The following is a 15,054-nucleotide window of genomic DNA, read 5'->3' as shown; positions in this document are numbered from 1 at the left end:
AAGTTTTCCCATTGACCTGTACATCATTCTGCTCACTGGTATAATTAGTAGTAATTAAACAGTATCTCCCTTAATCAATTCTTTAAAGCTAGCAGGAATCATCAATTTTACATCCTTCTCATTTAGATGAGTAATGTATATTCTGCAGAGATTTTTTTTCATTGGTCCCCTTTAGGTAAAACTATTTTTAATATATTTATGGACAATGATCCATTCACCCTGCCAATGACTAACCTAGTCAATAATGACCATCTAATACTAAATTCCCTATTACCACATAGGAAATTATTTTCAGAGTTTGAACTCTAAAGCATTTATTAAGTTTTCAATTCTCTAGATAATATTTGAGATACTGATTGGAAAGATAATTATTTTAAATCATCTTATTCTCATTTTATATTTTAGTAAAATGAGAAAATGAGAGACTAAACAAGGACAAAAAATTAAGCCATTCTGTGACAAAAAGAACTGGTACTCACTTGCCTATTTTTTTCATTTAAAAATATATCTAAATTGTTTTCATTTTAATAACTTAATGCCTTTTAAATTTTAAATATGAAGGTGTTTATCATGATAATATTCTGATGGTCATTTGGGTACATTGACTATTATTAGAATTGAGATCAGTTTTGGAAAACTGATATAATCCCCAGTAATTCTTGTTATTTCAATGACTTTGACAGGTGGAATTTAAAGTCCCAAGAATTAAACATTTAGCTTTTAATTCAGGGAAATATAAATGTCTTTAAGCAGAGAACACCTAACCTCAAGAAATCTGGTTCTGAAGTCTCATAGTTTCATGTTAATTAAATCCAACAATAAGGTAGAAATGAAGAAGGATATTATATAGTTGATTTCCTACAAAGAAAATATAAGAATGTTATGAACAGATGGGAAGAAAAAGAAAGGAACTAAATCATGTTTTCCCACAGTGGCCAAACCACCCCACTCATTTACTATGGCTTATACAGTAGATATTTTGAAATGTTGAAAACTCAGTGGGGAGTAGCAGACCCAGGAGAGGAAAGGTTACGAAGCAAAGCCTCTAGTTTAGGATGCAATGGTACCAAATCATTTAGACCTCAGTAAAATTAAATTAAAAACAAAGATGTAATGGTACAGAACATACACAGAGCCGAGAACTGCACAGAAGGTGTTGCCCAAAGACTTGTTTGGATAAGCAGGGCTTCCTCAAGACTTGAGAGCAACACATAAAACCGTGTTCTTTCTCTGGGCTGTCACAACAGCACATTAGTGTTTGTGAAGGTTAAAACAGGATTATTTCTGTCTGATTCTCAACTCAGGAATGAAGGCAGTAGATATGACATTCCAAAGAGAGTTAGATAAGCCACACTGCAGAGTTTCCAAGAAGGGGCTTAATGATTTAGAAAACCCATCTGCATTGAATTGTTGGTGATTTGGTAGGGTGTCTGAACAGAGTTTCCGGGGAGAGTGGTTATGTTTTATTTCTTCTAACACTAGAAGGTAAAAGAGTGTCCATGAGCCAGCTCTTAGTTCTTTTTTTTTTTTTTAATTATTTTTGTTTTTCCATTATAGCTGGTTTACAGTGTTCTGTCAATTTTCTACTACACAGCTCTTATTTCTAATTTCAGTTAGACTTCAACAGGATATTCCAGAAAACGTTGTTATGAATTCTAGCCCTAGTGGGAAGAAAGACTGATTGTTCATGGCAATCTGGAGGGAGAGGAACAAGCACGTTGGTTGCTCTGGCCACATCTTAGCGGGCAGGTGCAGTTGCAGTGGGTTTGCCCTGTTTTCCAGAGTCTGAGTCAAAGACTGCATGGCTGTTTTCCATCAGAGAGATCCAGGTCCCCCAAGTGAGAGCACGCATGAGAATTACCTTGGAGCCATATCAAATGGGCCACTGAGAAAGGAGATGTGTCCTGAGACACTGGTCAATTTTTTTTCTCTGAAATTTGATTTTTTTAAAAAAATTATAGTTGATTTAAAATATTCTGTCAATTTCTGCTATATAGCAAAGTGACCCAGTTATACACATACATACATTCTTTTTCTCACATCATCCTCCATCATGTTTCATCACAAATGATAATAGTTCCCTGTGCTACAAAGCAGGATCTCATTGCTTATCTACTCCAAATGCAATAGTTTCCATCTCCTAACCCCTAACCCCAAACTGCCAGTCCATCCCACTCCCCCCACTCCACTTTCACAAGTTTGTTCTCTATGTCCATGACTTTCTTTTCTGTAGGTTCATTTGTGACATATATTAGACTACAGATATAACTGATATCATATGGTAATTTGTCTTTCTCCTTCTGACTTACTTCATTTAGTATGAGAGTTTCTAGTTCCATCCATGTTTCAGCAAATGGCATTGTTTTTTTCTTTTTAATGGCTGAGTAGTATTCTATTGCATATATGTACCACATCTTAATCCATTCATCTGCTGATGGACATTTAGGTTGTTTCCATGTCTTAGCTATTGTTAATGGTGCTTCAATGAACATAGGGATGCAGCTATTTTTTTTCCAATGGAAATAAAAACAAAAATAAATCAATGGGACCTGATTGAACTTACAAGTTTCTGTATAGCAAAGGAAATCATAAAAAAGAAAAAAGACAACCTACAGAATGTGAGAAATGGGAACTGGTGAATTTCTGAAGCAGAGTTGCAAAGGCAGTGAATAACCCAGCCACTGAAAAATGCTTTGCCCAAGCCAAGGCAGAAATCCAAACAGAAACATCTCTGGAGACCCCAAGTTCTTTTTATAAGGGAAAAATTCCCACTCTCTAAGCACCTGCCAGACCCAATCATTTTAGAATAATTCCAATTAGAATGTTCAGTTACATGCATCTGTTTCTTTCTCGCTTCCATGTCATACCAGGTACTGATGATTAGTAAGATGAGAAACTTGAGTCCAAGTATTAGACAAAGAAGGAGGAAAAAAATAGGCCAGGCCATTCTAAGCGCTGGATTCAGTCTCTTTTCTACTTAATGTCACGGAAGGAGTTTTATTATCCTAGAGTGGGCATAAAACAGGACTCTTGGAGTTTTCAACTGGGGTATGGGAAATTTCCTCTGCATTTCAAATAGAACAGTGGAGGCAAAAATTGAGCCCCTCATATATTCCTTTCCTCTGGTTTGTTGAAAACATTACATGAAATATCTACTTGCCTTTGGGAGCCACCCAGACATGAAGAAAGACAGGATAAGAAGAAAGCTGATTGTGATTAAATGTTTACTCTTAAGGAAACTCAGGTTTATAATTTATAAACCTGAAGTTAATGAGGGAACTTGAAGTGATGATTATCAAAGGTTCCTACCAAGAGCAGAGATAGGAGCTTTAAAGCAAACTCAATACAGATCTAGATAGAAATGTCACATGTTCTATATGTCCAAGTTGTGTTCTGTCAACAACTTTGCTGGGCACATACTTAGAAATAATCTTAGATAGGATTATAAATTTATACCCCCTTGAGTGGTACATGATCATGCAGCTCTCACTCTGTCCCCTAAAGCTCTTAAACCTACATCAGTTTAACTGGCACACCCCTCCACCCTACCCAGAATCTCAATGTTAGTCACCAGAGAGTCACAGAATTTATTTTACACGTGTTTATGTTTAGTATCAAGTTTGTTTTACAGTTCACCAAATCATTAAGTTTTAAATCAACTCTAGAATATTAATTCCATTTTCTTTCCAATCCAATGTATTTGGAGCTGATAAAAATAAATTCTGGGGTTCCCATCGTGGTGCAGTGGAAACAGATCCAACTAGGAACCATGAGGTCATGGGTTTGATCCCCAGCCTCACTCAGTGGGTTGGGGATCTGGCATTGCCATGGGCTGTGGTGTGGGTTGAGGACACTGCGTGGATCTGGCATTGCTGTGGCTCTGGTGTAGGCTGGCTCCGACTAGACCCCTAGCCTGGAAACCTCCGTATGCCATGGGTGCAGCCCTAAAAAGACAAAAGACAAAAAAATAAATCCTAAATATGTTTTACCTTTTGCCCTAGTTTTAACTGAAAAAGGCTCATATTTTCTTTTTCATTGATATTAATTCAGTGCTCAGAAAACAATTAAATATACTTTTAACAGGTTTAATCATTGGAATGCATCAATGTTAATAAAGTATCTTAGATGACCAAAAAACACATGGAAAAGATGTTCAACATCACAAATTATTAAAAAAATTCAAACCAAAACTGCTATGAGGTACCACCTTACACCAGCCAGAATGGCCATCATCAAAAAGTCTATAATAATAAATACCGGAGAGAGAGTAGAGAAAAGGGAACCCTATTACACTGATGGTGGGAATGTAAATTGGTACAACTATAATGGAAACAGTATGGAAATGCCTCAAAACACTAAAAACAGAATTACCATTTGATCCAGCAATCCCACTCCTGGGCATCTATCCAGAGAAAACCATGACTCAAAAAGATACATGTACTCCAATGTTCATTGCAGCACTACATGCTATAGCCAAGACATGGAAACAATGTAAACATCCATTAACAGAGGAGTGGCTCAAGAAGATGTGGTACAAGTACACAATGACATATTATTCAGCCATAAAAAGCAAAGATAGAATGGCATTTACAGCAACATGCATGAACCTAGAAATGGTCATGCTAAATGAAGTTAGTCACCAACATCATATGCTATCACTTATATGCAGAATCTAAAAAAAGCCTATGATGAACTTCTTTGCAGAACACATAGTCACAGACTTTAAACAACTTTTTGGTTTCCAAAGGAGATGGGTTGGAGGGTGGGGGGATAGTCTGGGGGTTTGGGATGGAAATGCTATAAAGTTGGGTTGTGATGATTGTTGTGAAATTATAAATGCAATAAAATTCATGGGGTTAAAACATAAAATAAAGTTTTCAAAGGTTTCTCTCAAATAATAGTAATTACAGAAAGTGCTGTAGTTGTGATATAAGTGAGTCCATTGAGGAACATGGTCTAGGACGAACTTTTAGGATGCATTTCTGTGTAGGTTAGAAAGTGCCCAGTAGATTTGACTTAAACACTAGAATTGGCATTGTGTTTGCATTAAGTGACACAACCCTATTTTTTTAGTGATTGCCCAGGAATCTCCCTATAGACAAATTTTTCTTTTATCAAAAAGCTGTAATAGCAAGAAGCCTAGGTATTTAGGTATCAGAAAGGAACTTATTTCTCATTATTATTTTTCCTTTTAGATCTTTAATTTCTTCTATATTTTTCAACAAAGATTTGACAAGCAACTCATGACTTAGTAAGGTGACTATAATAGATTGGTGACACAAAAACAAACCCCCAAACAGATAACAAACCCTTTTCTTTTTATTATACCTTTTAAATAAAACCTTTGTATTTCTAGGAAATTACTTTTATGAGGCCAAGTTCATTTCGCTCATTTGCTCCACAAATGTCCCTTAACGAGAAGGTCCCTATATTCAAAGTTTCCCCTGCTAGCTTAGTCTGTAACTACAGCACTATGTAGACATTTATCTGGAATCTTGCACATAGTAGGAACTTTATTTTTTTAAATATCTGAATTGAGGTGATAAATATTAAAATATTTTTTTACAATTGGGGAAGATTTTAAACTAAGCACTGTACAGATTATCATAGTCATTACAATGTCTGTAAAGGGCAGAACAGCCCCCAATAGCCTAAGCAGGCAAAAATTCAGGCAGTGCCCGGCTTTTCCTTTCCTTCCTGTGGTATGTACACACAGCATTTAAAGAATGCACCTTGCAGAGTTCCCATCGAGGCTCAGTGGAAACGAATCAGACTGATATCCATGAAGACATAGGTTTGATCCCTGGCCTCGCTCAGTGGGTTAAGGATCTGGCATTGCCATAAGCTGTGGTGTAGGTCACAGATGTGGCTTGGATCTGGTATTGCTTTGCCTGTGGTGTAGGCCGGTGGCTACAGCTCTGATTCAATCCCTGGCCTGGGGACCTCCATGGCCATGGGTGCGGCCCAAAAAAAGACAAATACTGCACTTCGCTGTCTTCATAAAATCAAATTTCATTTTAGTTGAAATTTAAAACTATTACCAGATACTCCCTAGCAGATTTTTTTCACTTCAAATAATTTTTTGGTTTGGCTTTGAATCCTTAAGGACTTGCGTACAGAGTTAAATACCTGGAACCACCTGAGCAAGGTGATCGCTATGTGTTTTTACTTTCTCAAGGATATTAAGGAAGTTTTCGAATATGATTTTTTAGAAATAGAATACAGAAGATCAAACAGGGCAAATATGATTCTACATTAATTGGCAGGAATCCCTAATAAGCTAGGTAAATGTTTTAAGCAGTCAATCTCCTCTTTGTAAATAAATAATGAATAGATGCAAATTAGCTCCATGTTACACTTCAAAAAAGCAGAGTAAAACAGTAGCTTAGAAATTATGAGTGAAAGAGAAAAACAGTATTGTCAAGTAAACAGTGGAATTAAAATTCACTCACTGCTGCAGCAAAGTGTCTCAAACTTAAACCTATTTTTATTTTCTGGTTTTGTTATATAAAAGTATGTCTATCTGACAGAGACCTTACGAATGTTCAAGATAATAATGTGCTATCTGTAATGAACTGGAACACATGTATGGACACACAATATTCAATAGACTAAATCATTTTTTTTTTTAATGCCCACACCCACGGCATATTGAAGTTCCCAGGCCAGGGACTGAATCTGAGCCACAGCTTCAGCAATGCCAGATCCTTTGTCACACTGCAAGGGGCCAGGGATCATACTTGTACCTCCACAGCAAACTGAGCCTCTGCAGAGTATTAACCCACTGTGCCACAGTGGGAGCTCCCAGAATATACTAGCTTTGAGTGATACCATGTGCCAGGTATCACCACAAAAATAACTATACATTTCTCCGTATTTCCAGTCAACAAGTTCGGTAAGTATATTAAATCTTTTCCAAGGATATATTAAAAAATTGTAGGTCATTAAATTGTAGGCATTTTTAAAAAAGTAAAATATATACTAGTTTTGTCAATGTTGTTTGATCTGCTTTAAAGAATCATTGATTCAGGGTTTTGTTTTGTTTTTTGTGTGTGTGTGTGTGTGTTTTTTCTGTCTTTTTTTTTGTTTGTTTGTTTTCTTGTTTTGCTTCTTAGGGCCACATCTGCATCATAAATAAGTTCTCAGGCTAGGGGATGAATTGGAGCTACAGGTGCAGGTCTGCACCACAGCCACAGCAATGTCAGATCCTTAACTCACTCAGCAAGGCCAGGGATCTAACCTGTATCCTCATGGATACTAGTCAGGTTCATTACCACTGAGCCACAATGGTATGCTCACCCTAGAGGTTCTTAAAGGACACATAAAGGTATGCAAAAAAAAATTATGTAGGATTGCTCCCTTTTAAAGCCCTGGGTACTATTTTTTTTTTTTTTTTGAGGTTAGCAAGACTGAAAAACCCTTGGAATAGAACTAAAGACAACATAAACCAAGAGGTAATAGATGGAGAAGCAAAATGACAATATTGATAGAAACCAAGTATTATGAGAGTTCCAAATGCCTCAAAGCCAAGGGACCCAGCTGTGTTACTGTTGAAATAAATCTCTATGCTAATATTCCAAAATGTACTAAGAGATCTAACAGAGAAATACAGACTAGTAGCAATTGCAATAGACAACATCTGCCTGAACAACTGGTTTTTGTTCCTAAGATGGAGTGGAGAGATCATGATTATTTTATGTTTCTATATCCTTAATAAAATTGTTGTTTATATCTTTGACCAATGAAGGATACACAACATGAACGTTCATTTTATTTTTTAAGCTTATGTGTCTAGATACATACATCTGTGGAAGACAGTTATCCCCACCTAGAACCTGAAGGAATTTACGCATTTTTAGGTTAGACATTCTTCTAAGTTCACTGATTCAAATAACCACAGCTTCTACATTAAGAATCACAACTCTTGTTTGGTGTTTACACAGAAAGTATGCTTAGCTCTTATACCCCAATTAAGTGTAATTTTTTTTTTTGTCTGCCTGCACAGCCATTTTACCAATATGTTCTTTTCCTTAGGAGGTACCCCAGAGCATAAAGATGTAAAAATCAGTTAATTCCCATTTGTCCACACAAGTTGTTCCCTTTTCTAGGCAAATGAGGAGTAGTGAGGAACTTGTTCTACATTTTGTGGATCCATACGAGCTTTAACAAATGCACAGTATCTGTCATAATCCAAAAGGTTCTTCAAAGAAGCTTCCATTATTTTTGAGCATGCCTGGGGAATTAACTAGAGAATGGTGTCTGATTATTCAACTGTCAGCACTACCAACACTTACTAACTCAAGAATTAAGTCTAAGCTCTTGTATTTCCATCTGTCTATTGGATCTCCCTGTTGGGATCTGTGCTGATTGTCTTTCTGTGTCTGTGCAGGCTTATCTTCCATCCTGCTGTCTGTCCCAGGAGCCTGACATGTGTGGATTACTTTAATTGCTTCTCATGCTCTTTGGCTTCCAGTTAGATCTGCCAAGGGACAAGCCCAGTTGGATCCCAAAGGAAGGGAGAAGAGGATCATTTAATTCTTCTACCTAGTTCATTCCTTGGGAAATTACCTTGGTCTATCTGTGGCCCCTGACTACTCTTGCGACCCCTGATTTTTTTTTTTTTTGTCTTTTTGCCTTTTCTAGGGCCACTCCCACAGCATATGCAAGTTCCCAGGCTAGGGGTCTAATCAGAGCCATAGCCACTGGCCTACTCCAGAGCCACAGCAACGAGGGATCTGAGCTGCATCTGCGACCTACACCACAGCTCACAGCAACGCTGGGTCCTTATCCCACTGAGCAAGGCCAGGGATCGAACCCGCAACCTCATGGTTCTTAGTTGGATTCGTTAACCACTGCGCCACACCAGGAACTCCAAAATCCCTGACTGCTTTCAAGGTGTCTTAGCAAAGCAATCCTCTTTCTGTCTCTTCCTTTCCTCACCCTTTCAGCCTCATGGATAAATCAGTTGGGCTGCTACTTACTTGCTCTGCCTTCTTAAGGTGCAGTGTCTTTCCAAGTTTCCTTATCCCCTAGTGACATCCTTGTAATTAACCATCTTGTAGACAAACCCTACTTGCACTCTGATTTTTTCCTGTTGGGATGCTAAATGGTACAATATTCTAATTTTGATCTTTCTAAAATTAAACTCATTTCCCCCAAATCTTTCTTTTGATTTTTGCAAGTCTGTTAAGATTATCCTTTTTCTAGCTAGGTTATGAAATTTCATAAAGCCAGTAATATTACCAATTATACTACTCTAAGCATATGAATACGTATATTGCACATGCATTCTTTCATTTACCTCACAATTTATGCATTACTTGTACTGCACACATGAGGAGATCTGCTTTACAACATGATGCATGTGATCATCCAGAATGCTTTCTTAGCTTCAGTGCATTTGGTCTTTACACAGGTGAACTCCCTTTTCTTACCCTGAACAACTAGCTGTTAATTCAGTTCCATTCTACTTCTAATGCCTATTTTTATGTCCCATCACTTCCAGCCATATGTTAGAGTCCTCCATCATTTCCCACCATCCTAACTCACTCTAGTGGATCTGCCATAAAATAACCTTTCAGAGAGTCTGTATGTTTTGCCAAGTTCCAAACCCTTTAGTGACTTTTCATTGCCACCAGTATTTCCACAGTCTACAACCGTCTAACCTTTTAACAACCCTTCAACTTTTATCTTTCAGGAGTTCCCATTGTGGCACAGCAGAAATGAATCTGACTAGTATCCGTGAGGATGTGGGTTCCATCCCTGGCCTCTCTCAGTGGATTAAGGATCCAGTGTTGCCATGAGCTGCACTCTAGGTTGCAGTCATGGCTCAGATCCTATGTTGCTGTGACTGTGGCAGTGGCTATAGCTCTGATTTGATGCCAAGCCTGGGAACTTCCACATGCTGTGAGTGAGGCCCTAAAAAAAAAAAAAAAAAAAAAAAAAAAAAAACAAAGAAAAAAGAAAAATTATCTTTCATTCTTATTCCCTTCTCTTCATTTCAGTCCAAGTAGATGAGTAAAATTGTACCCAATTTTCTACATTAATTTGCTCTACTCATATTTTGTCCTACACTGGGAGAGTTTTTCCTTAGAAATTAGTAAAATACTCCCCCATCTGCGAAGGCCCAAACAAATCCCACTGTAGGTTTCTTCTGAAGAAAATAACTTTGCTCTCTAAACTTCCACACCATTTCCACACGTCTCCATTCTCTTTATAACATCATGTCATGCTTCTATTGTAGCTTCTGGATACAAGTTTTGTATGCCCATTATATAGCATACATTTTAGATCCTTTAGCTAAAGGAATGTGTCTTATTTGTGATTGCAACTTTAGGGAGGTCATTGAAACTTGATTGACTCAAAGACTTAGGCTCAAAGAAGATGGCATGTGCAATTTTTTTAAAGAAGATCAGCTCAGTAGTATATTAACAGTAATATTTCTTTCACAGTTTTAATCATTGCTATTCACTGCATTATCAAATCCTACTTTCCACCTTGTAACAACATTTTAGGTGGATTGTGTAACTTTAAGGTAACCTCTAGCAGTGAAATATAGTCCAGAGAAATTAGTAGAACAGTAATATTTATCTAAATACTACAAGTATAAATACATATGTGTATAGGTCTACATGTATAAATGCTTGTCTATATGTGTATTTATAGGTGTATAGTAACACCTACGAGAGATCCGTAATTCTTCAGCATCAAAAGAAACAGAAAGAAGACCTTAAGTTTTTATTTTAATGCTGTAAAATCTATTTTTAATATGTTGATAGATACATACTAAAATCTCATTGCAACATACAGGGACCTTCTTTCTCACACATTTGCATTTTTATAACATAATTACATTCAATTAACTGAAACTATAGTGTATTCAAATGTTCATCTCGTGCCTTTACAAATAAAATTACCATCTTCAAAATACAGGTCTTGTTCTTTTCCTTCAAAAAAAATTACAAACTATATCGTCACAGAGTCCAGCCCTATCATTAATGCTTTCCCAGGCTTGAGTGCTGCCGCAAATCAGTGGTTGCTTAATGATTCAAGTTACTAAAATTTTATCTCTTCTGATAAGACATAATACTAAAGAAGATAACCACATTGGCAAGATTTTTTTCCTCTTGACTCCAACAGCTCAGTTTTAGATAATTACATTAAAAATGTTTGATGTTCTCTTTGATTCTAACTACATTTACCCTTGCTCTGTGTTATGAGTAACACAGTGCTATAGATGGAACCAGTTTCCTTTGGGTAACATGATTTAAAGATGAGTCAGAATAAATACACCTAATTGGGGATACAAGTGGTCACTTAGGTATCTGCAGTTGAGCACACTTTGCTCTCTACATTGGAGCTTCATGAAAATCTGGCTTTAAATTTTCCCCTGCCACACTACTTAAAGAAAATAAATACTGTGTTTCAGGGTCTTATATTCTAGCATAGTGCCTGGTACACATATCTATTTCTTCCTTCCATTCCTTGTACAAAAATGCATTTTATAAATTGGGTCCAGAAATGCTAGCTTGTTCCCATGGTCATGTAGGAAAAAGACAGTGGGGTGGGATTCTGAAGTCCAGTCTTCTGCATGTTCCATACTACCTTCAAGATTGGTCCAGCGAAACAAAAAAGGCAGCTGCTATGAAGCACAGAAGCAACTCAGACATACCCAGTGGTGGGCTGGTAAATGAGACTGAAAAACCTGTTAAGTTGTAGCATTTAAAGATTTCATGGTGTAACTATTCCCACCATTACTGATTCCAGGCTACCAAGCTGAGGTCACTGACTGCAGACTTGGGAGCTAGTGTGCATAGTTGGCATCTGCCAACTGGTAAGAGTCAGCTCCTGCACACCACTGGATAGTCCAATGGAGAAATATAATACCACTAAGGAAATCAAACTGCAAATGCTATCTACCACCCAACTGGTGAGTACTGAAAGGTAGGTGTGAAGCAGACATGGGAATTGCTGCCCAAATATCACCAGCCATTACTAGTCAGCTATGGACTTTTGGCAAAGCAATTACTCATTTTAAAACTGAGCCATTTGAGTAGATTAATCAATTCATAATATAAAACTATTTTCACCAGAAAGTGGTACCAAGAAGTCTGAGATTACATTAGGAGACAAAGCTAACTCACCAAGGAAGAGGGTAACCCTCTTGCTGGAGATGAGAGTGCATTTTTAGATGTCGAAAAAAATTCTGAGGAAATGTAGTGGGTCTTTCAATTTTGGACTCTGGTATACAAATTCACATTCACAGGTGTATATATTCACTGAATACTTTATTCACTCAGTAATAATTGAGCAACTACCATGCAACTATATTGTTCCAGAGACTGGATACATATGAGTAACCCAAAAAGATTAAATGTCCTGCCACAAGAGGCTTACATTCCATTAAGGAAAGACAAATCACTGAACCAAATTGCACCTATAAGTTTTCTATCTTCTTAGGGATTTAAAAGTCAAGTTTTCAAAGCCCAAGCTATTATTTCAAAAGGAACAGATAGAAGAAATGTACTTTACTGTAGCCAGTACCCACACGTAGCTCATTTATATTGTCAAAACCTAGAAGTCACTGATTACAAAAATATTTGAATGCCTATCATATGTAAGCAATATTCTAGGAAATAGGCAAATTGTTGTTTCCAAGTAAGTTATCCTCCCTTACCATAAGAGAGTTATATTCTAATGGAGGAGGGAAACAAATGAAGTTATTAGATAATACATTACATAACTTCGGCTACTGATATGTACAATTCTACACTGTACCATTTCCACTGTCGGTGGGAATGTAAATTGGTACAACCACTATGGAACAACAGTATGGAGGTTCCTCAAGAAACTAAAAATAGAACTACCACATGGACCCAGCAATCTCACTCCTGGATATATATCTGGAGAAAACCCTAATTTGAAAAGACTCATGTTCCTCAGCGTTTATTGCAGCACTGTTCGCAATAGCCAAGACATGGAAACAACCTAAAAGGCTAACAACAGATGAATGGATAAAGAAAATGTAGCACATAGAAACACTGGAATATTACTCAGCCTAAAAAGGAATGAAATAATGCCATTTGCAGCAACATTGGTGGACCTAGAGATTATCCTACTAAAGTGAAGTAGTCAGACAAACATCATACAATATCACATATGCGGAATCTAAAGGATGTAAATGAACTTATTTGCAGACTAGAAACAGACTCAGACTTTGAAAACAAACTTATGGGGACCAAAGGGGACCAGGTTGGTGTTGGGGGGGATGGACTGGGGGTTTGAGACTGGCATATGAACACTGGTATAGGCAATGATTGGCCAACAGGTACCTACTATATAGCACAGGGAACTCCATCCAATATTCTGCAATAACCTTTGTGAGAAAAGAATGAAAAAGAATGAAAAAGAATGAATGTGTGTGTATATAAACACCTGAATCACTTTGTTGTACCGCAGAAGTTATCACCAAAATTATCACAACACTGTAAATCAGCTATATTTCAATAAAACTTTTCAAAAAATGCATAGTGTAACCATGACTAGATGACAACTTAGACTAAAACGGTCAATGAAAGAGTCCCTGAAGATATGGACTAGAAAAGAACTCTGAAAACACTACCTCTCAGTGCACATAATAATCGCAATAACTCTTCCTGCCTCCACTTCACATTTCCAAGGGCTTGAACCTCCTTTCCGTTAGCACCATGGAAAGATTAGGAACAAGGCATCCCCGGCTGAGGAAACCAAGTGCACATGATCTGGAGTTCGAAAGAGCCTCAAGTATTCTGGGTAGAGAGAGTCGGTGCATATAGCTTAAGACGACAGATGATAATGCAACTCAGTATATGAGAAAGGCAGAAAGTATCACAGAAACTCATTCTGAATAGCCTCATAGGCTTTGCAAGATCATTTGGAGTCTAATTCCTAAATGGAAGCACTTGGGCATTTTGAGGAGGAGAGGGACCCTGTTCATAAAGTTTTATCTGTTTATAAAGTTCATAAAGCTATCTGTTTATAAAGTTTTTAAAGTTTATCTGTTTAGAGAGTTTTGGGTTTTTTTTGAAAAAGGTCATGTTGAGAACTGCTGCAGCCCTTGTGACAGATGGCAATTGGGCCTAGGGTAGGAAAAGACTTGCAGATAAGCAGGAAGGTGCCAGGTATGACTTAGAGCTAAAGACCCTTTCCGGCTCAGTCCTTGAGCCATGGGATCACAGCAGTCTTCTGACTGCTCTGAAGAAGTCGCTTATCTATGCCATGAGGTGCTGTGTCCTATAGGCCCACCTCATTTTCCTCAGAGTAGAAATCCAGTATTTTTTTATTCGTGTGGTGTCTACTTTCACTAGAATACACATTCTGTGAGACCAGGGACCTTGTCTGGCCCATTCAGTTATATCTATTCTACACAAAACACTGCCTGAGACATAGTAAGTACTCACTAAGTAAACAAATGAGTGAGTGAATTAATGACCATAACTTCTACCCAAGGGTTCTCATTCTACACCATGGGTCACATGGGACAATTCACAAGTTCCTATTCCACAAGAAAGCTCTTGAAGTAAACGTAGCCAGACCTACTGGTTTTCTCTTCTCTAGACTACTCCTGTTTTCTTAAAGTATTCCTCTTACATACTTTAGTTTCTAAAATACTTAAGTTGATTTTACAATTTTGATTTATACAATGCAGTTATTAAGTGGACTTGTATATACACAAAGGTATATAAATTAGATATGATTATTAATAGCTACTTCTGACTTTGCTTATGTTCTTTTCCACTACTGCTCTTCTTTGCTAAGTCCTAATTGGCTGATTTTAAGTATTACCCATCTTATATCACTTTAAGGGTTCAGATTTATCTTTTATTTATGTTCTACTATCATAGGCAATTTTTATTCCTGCAAACTGGTCAAACTAATCCTCCCACTGAGCAGGAGGTAATTATCTACAATGATAGGACTCAGTGGTAGAGATTTCTACTTGACACCCATGAACTTTTATTCTTTGGCAATGAAAAGTTGACCTCCTCTGAGGTTTTACTAGCTAGCTCTTTTCTA

General features: G+C 37.3%; 1 protein-coding gene across 3 annotated transcripts in view; it reads right to left on the bottom strand.

The window, feature by feature from the left end:
* The window catches only part of GPC5 (glypican 5), a 1,359,194-nt gene that overhangs the window by 580,437 nt on the left and 763,703 nt on the right, over positions 1 to 15,054 (bottom strand). The window lies entirely within an intron of this gene.

Source organism: Sus scrofa, chromosome 11 (genome assembly GCF_054392235.1).
Source record: "Sus scrofa isolate SSC_HxYL_T2T_F1_AM1 chromosome 11, Sscrofa_HxYL_maternal_Yorkshire_Landrace_v2.0, whole genome shotgun sequence".
NCBI lineage: Eukaryota > Metazoa > Chordata > Mammalia > Artiodactyla > Suidae > Sus > Sus scrofa.
The sequence above is the reverse complement of the archived record's forward strand: the minus strand, read 5'-3'. Positions and strand labels throughout refer to the sequence as shown.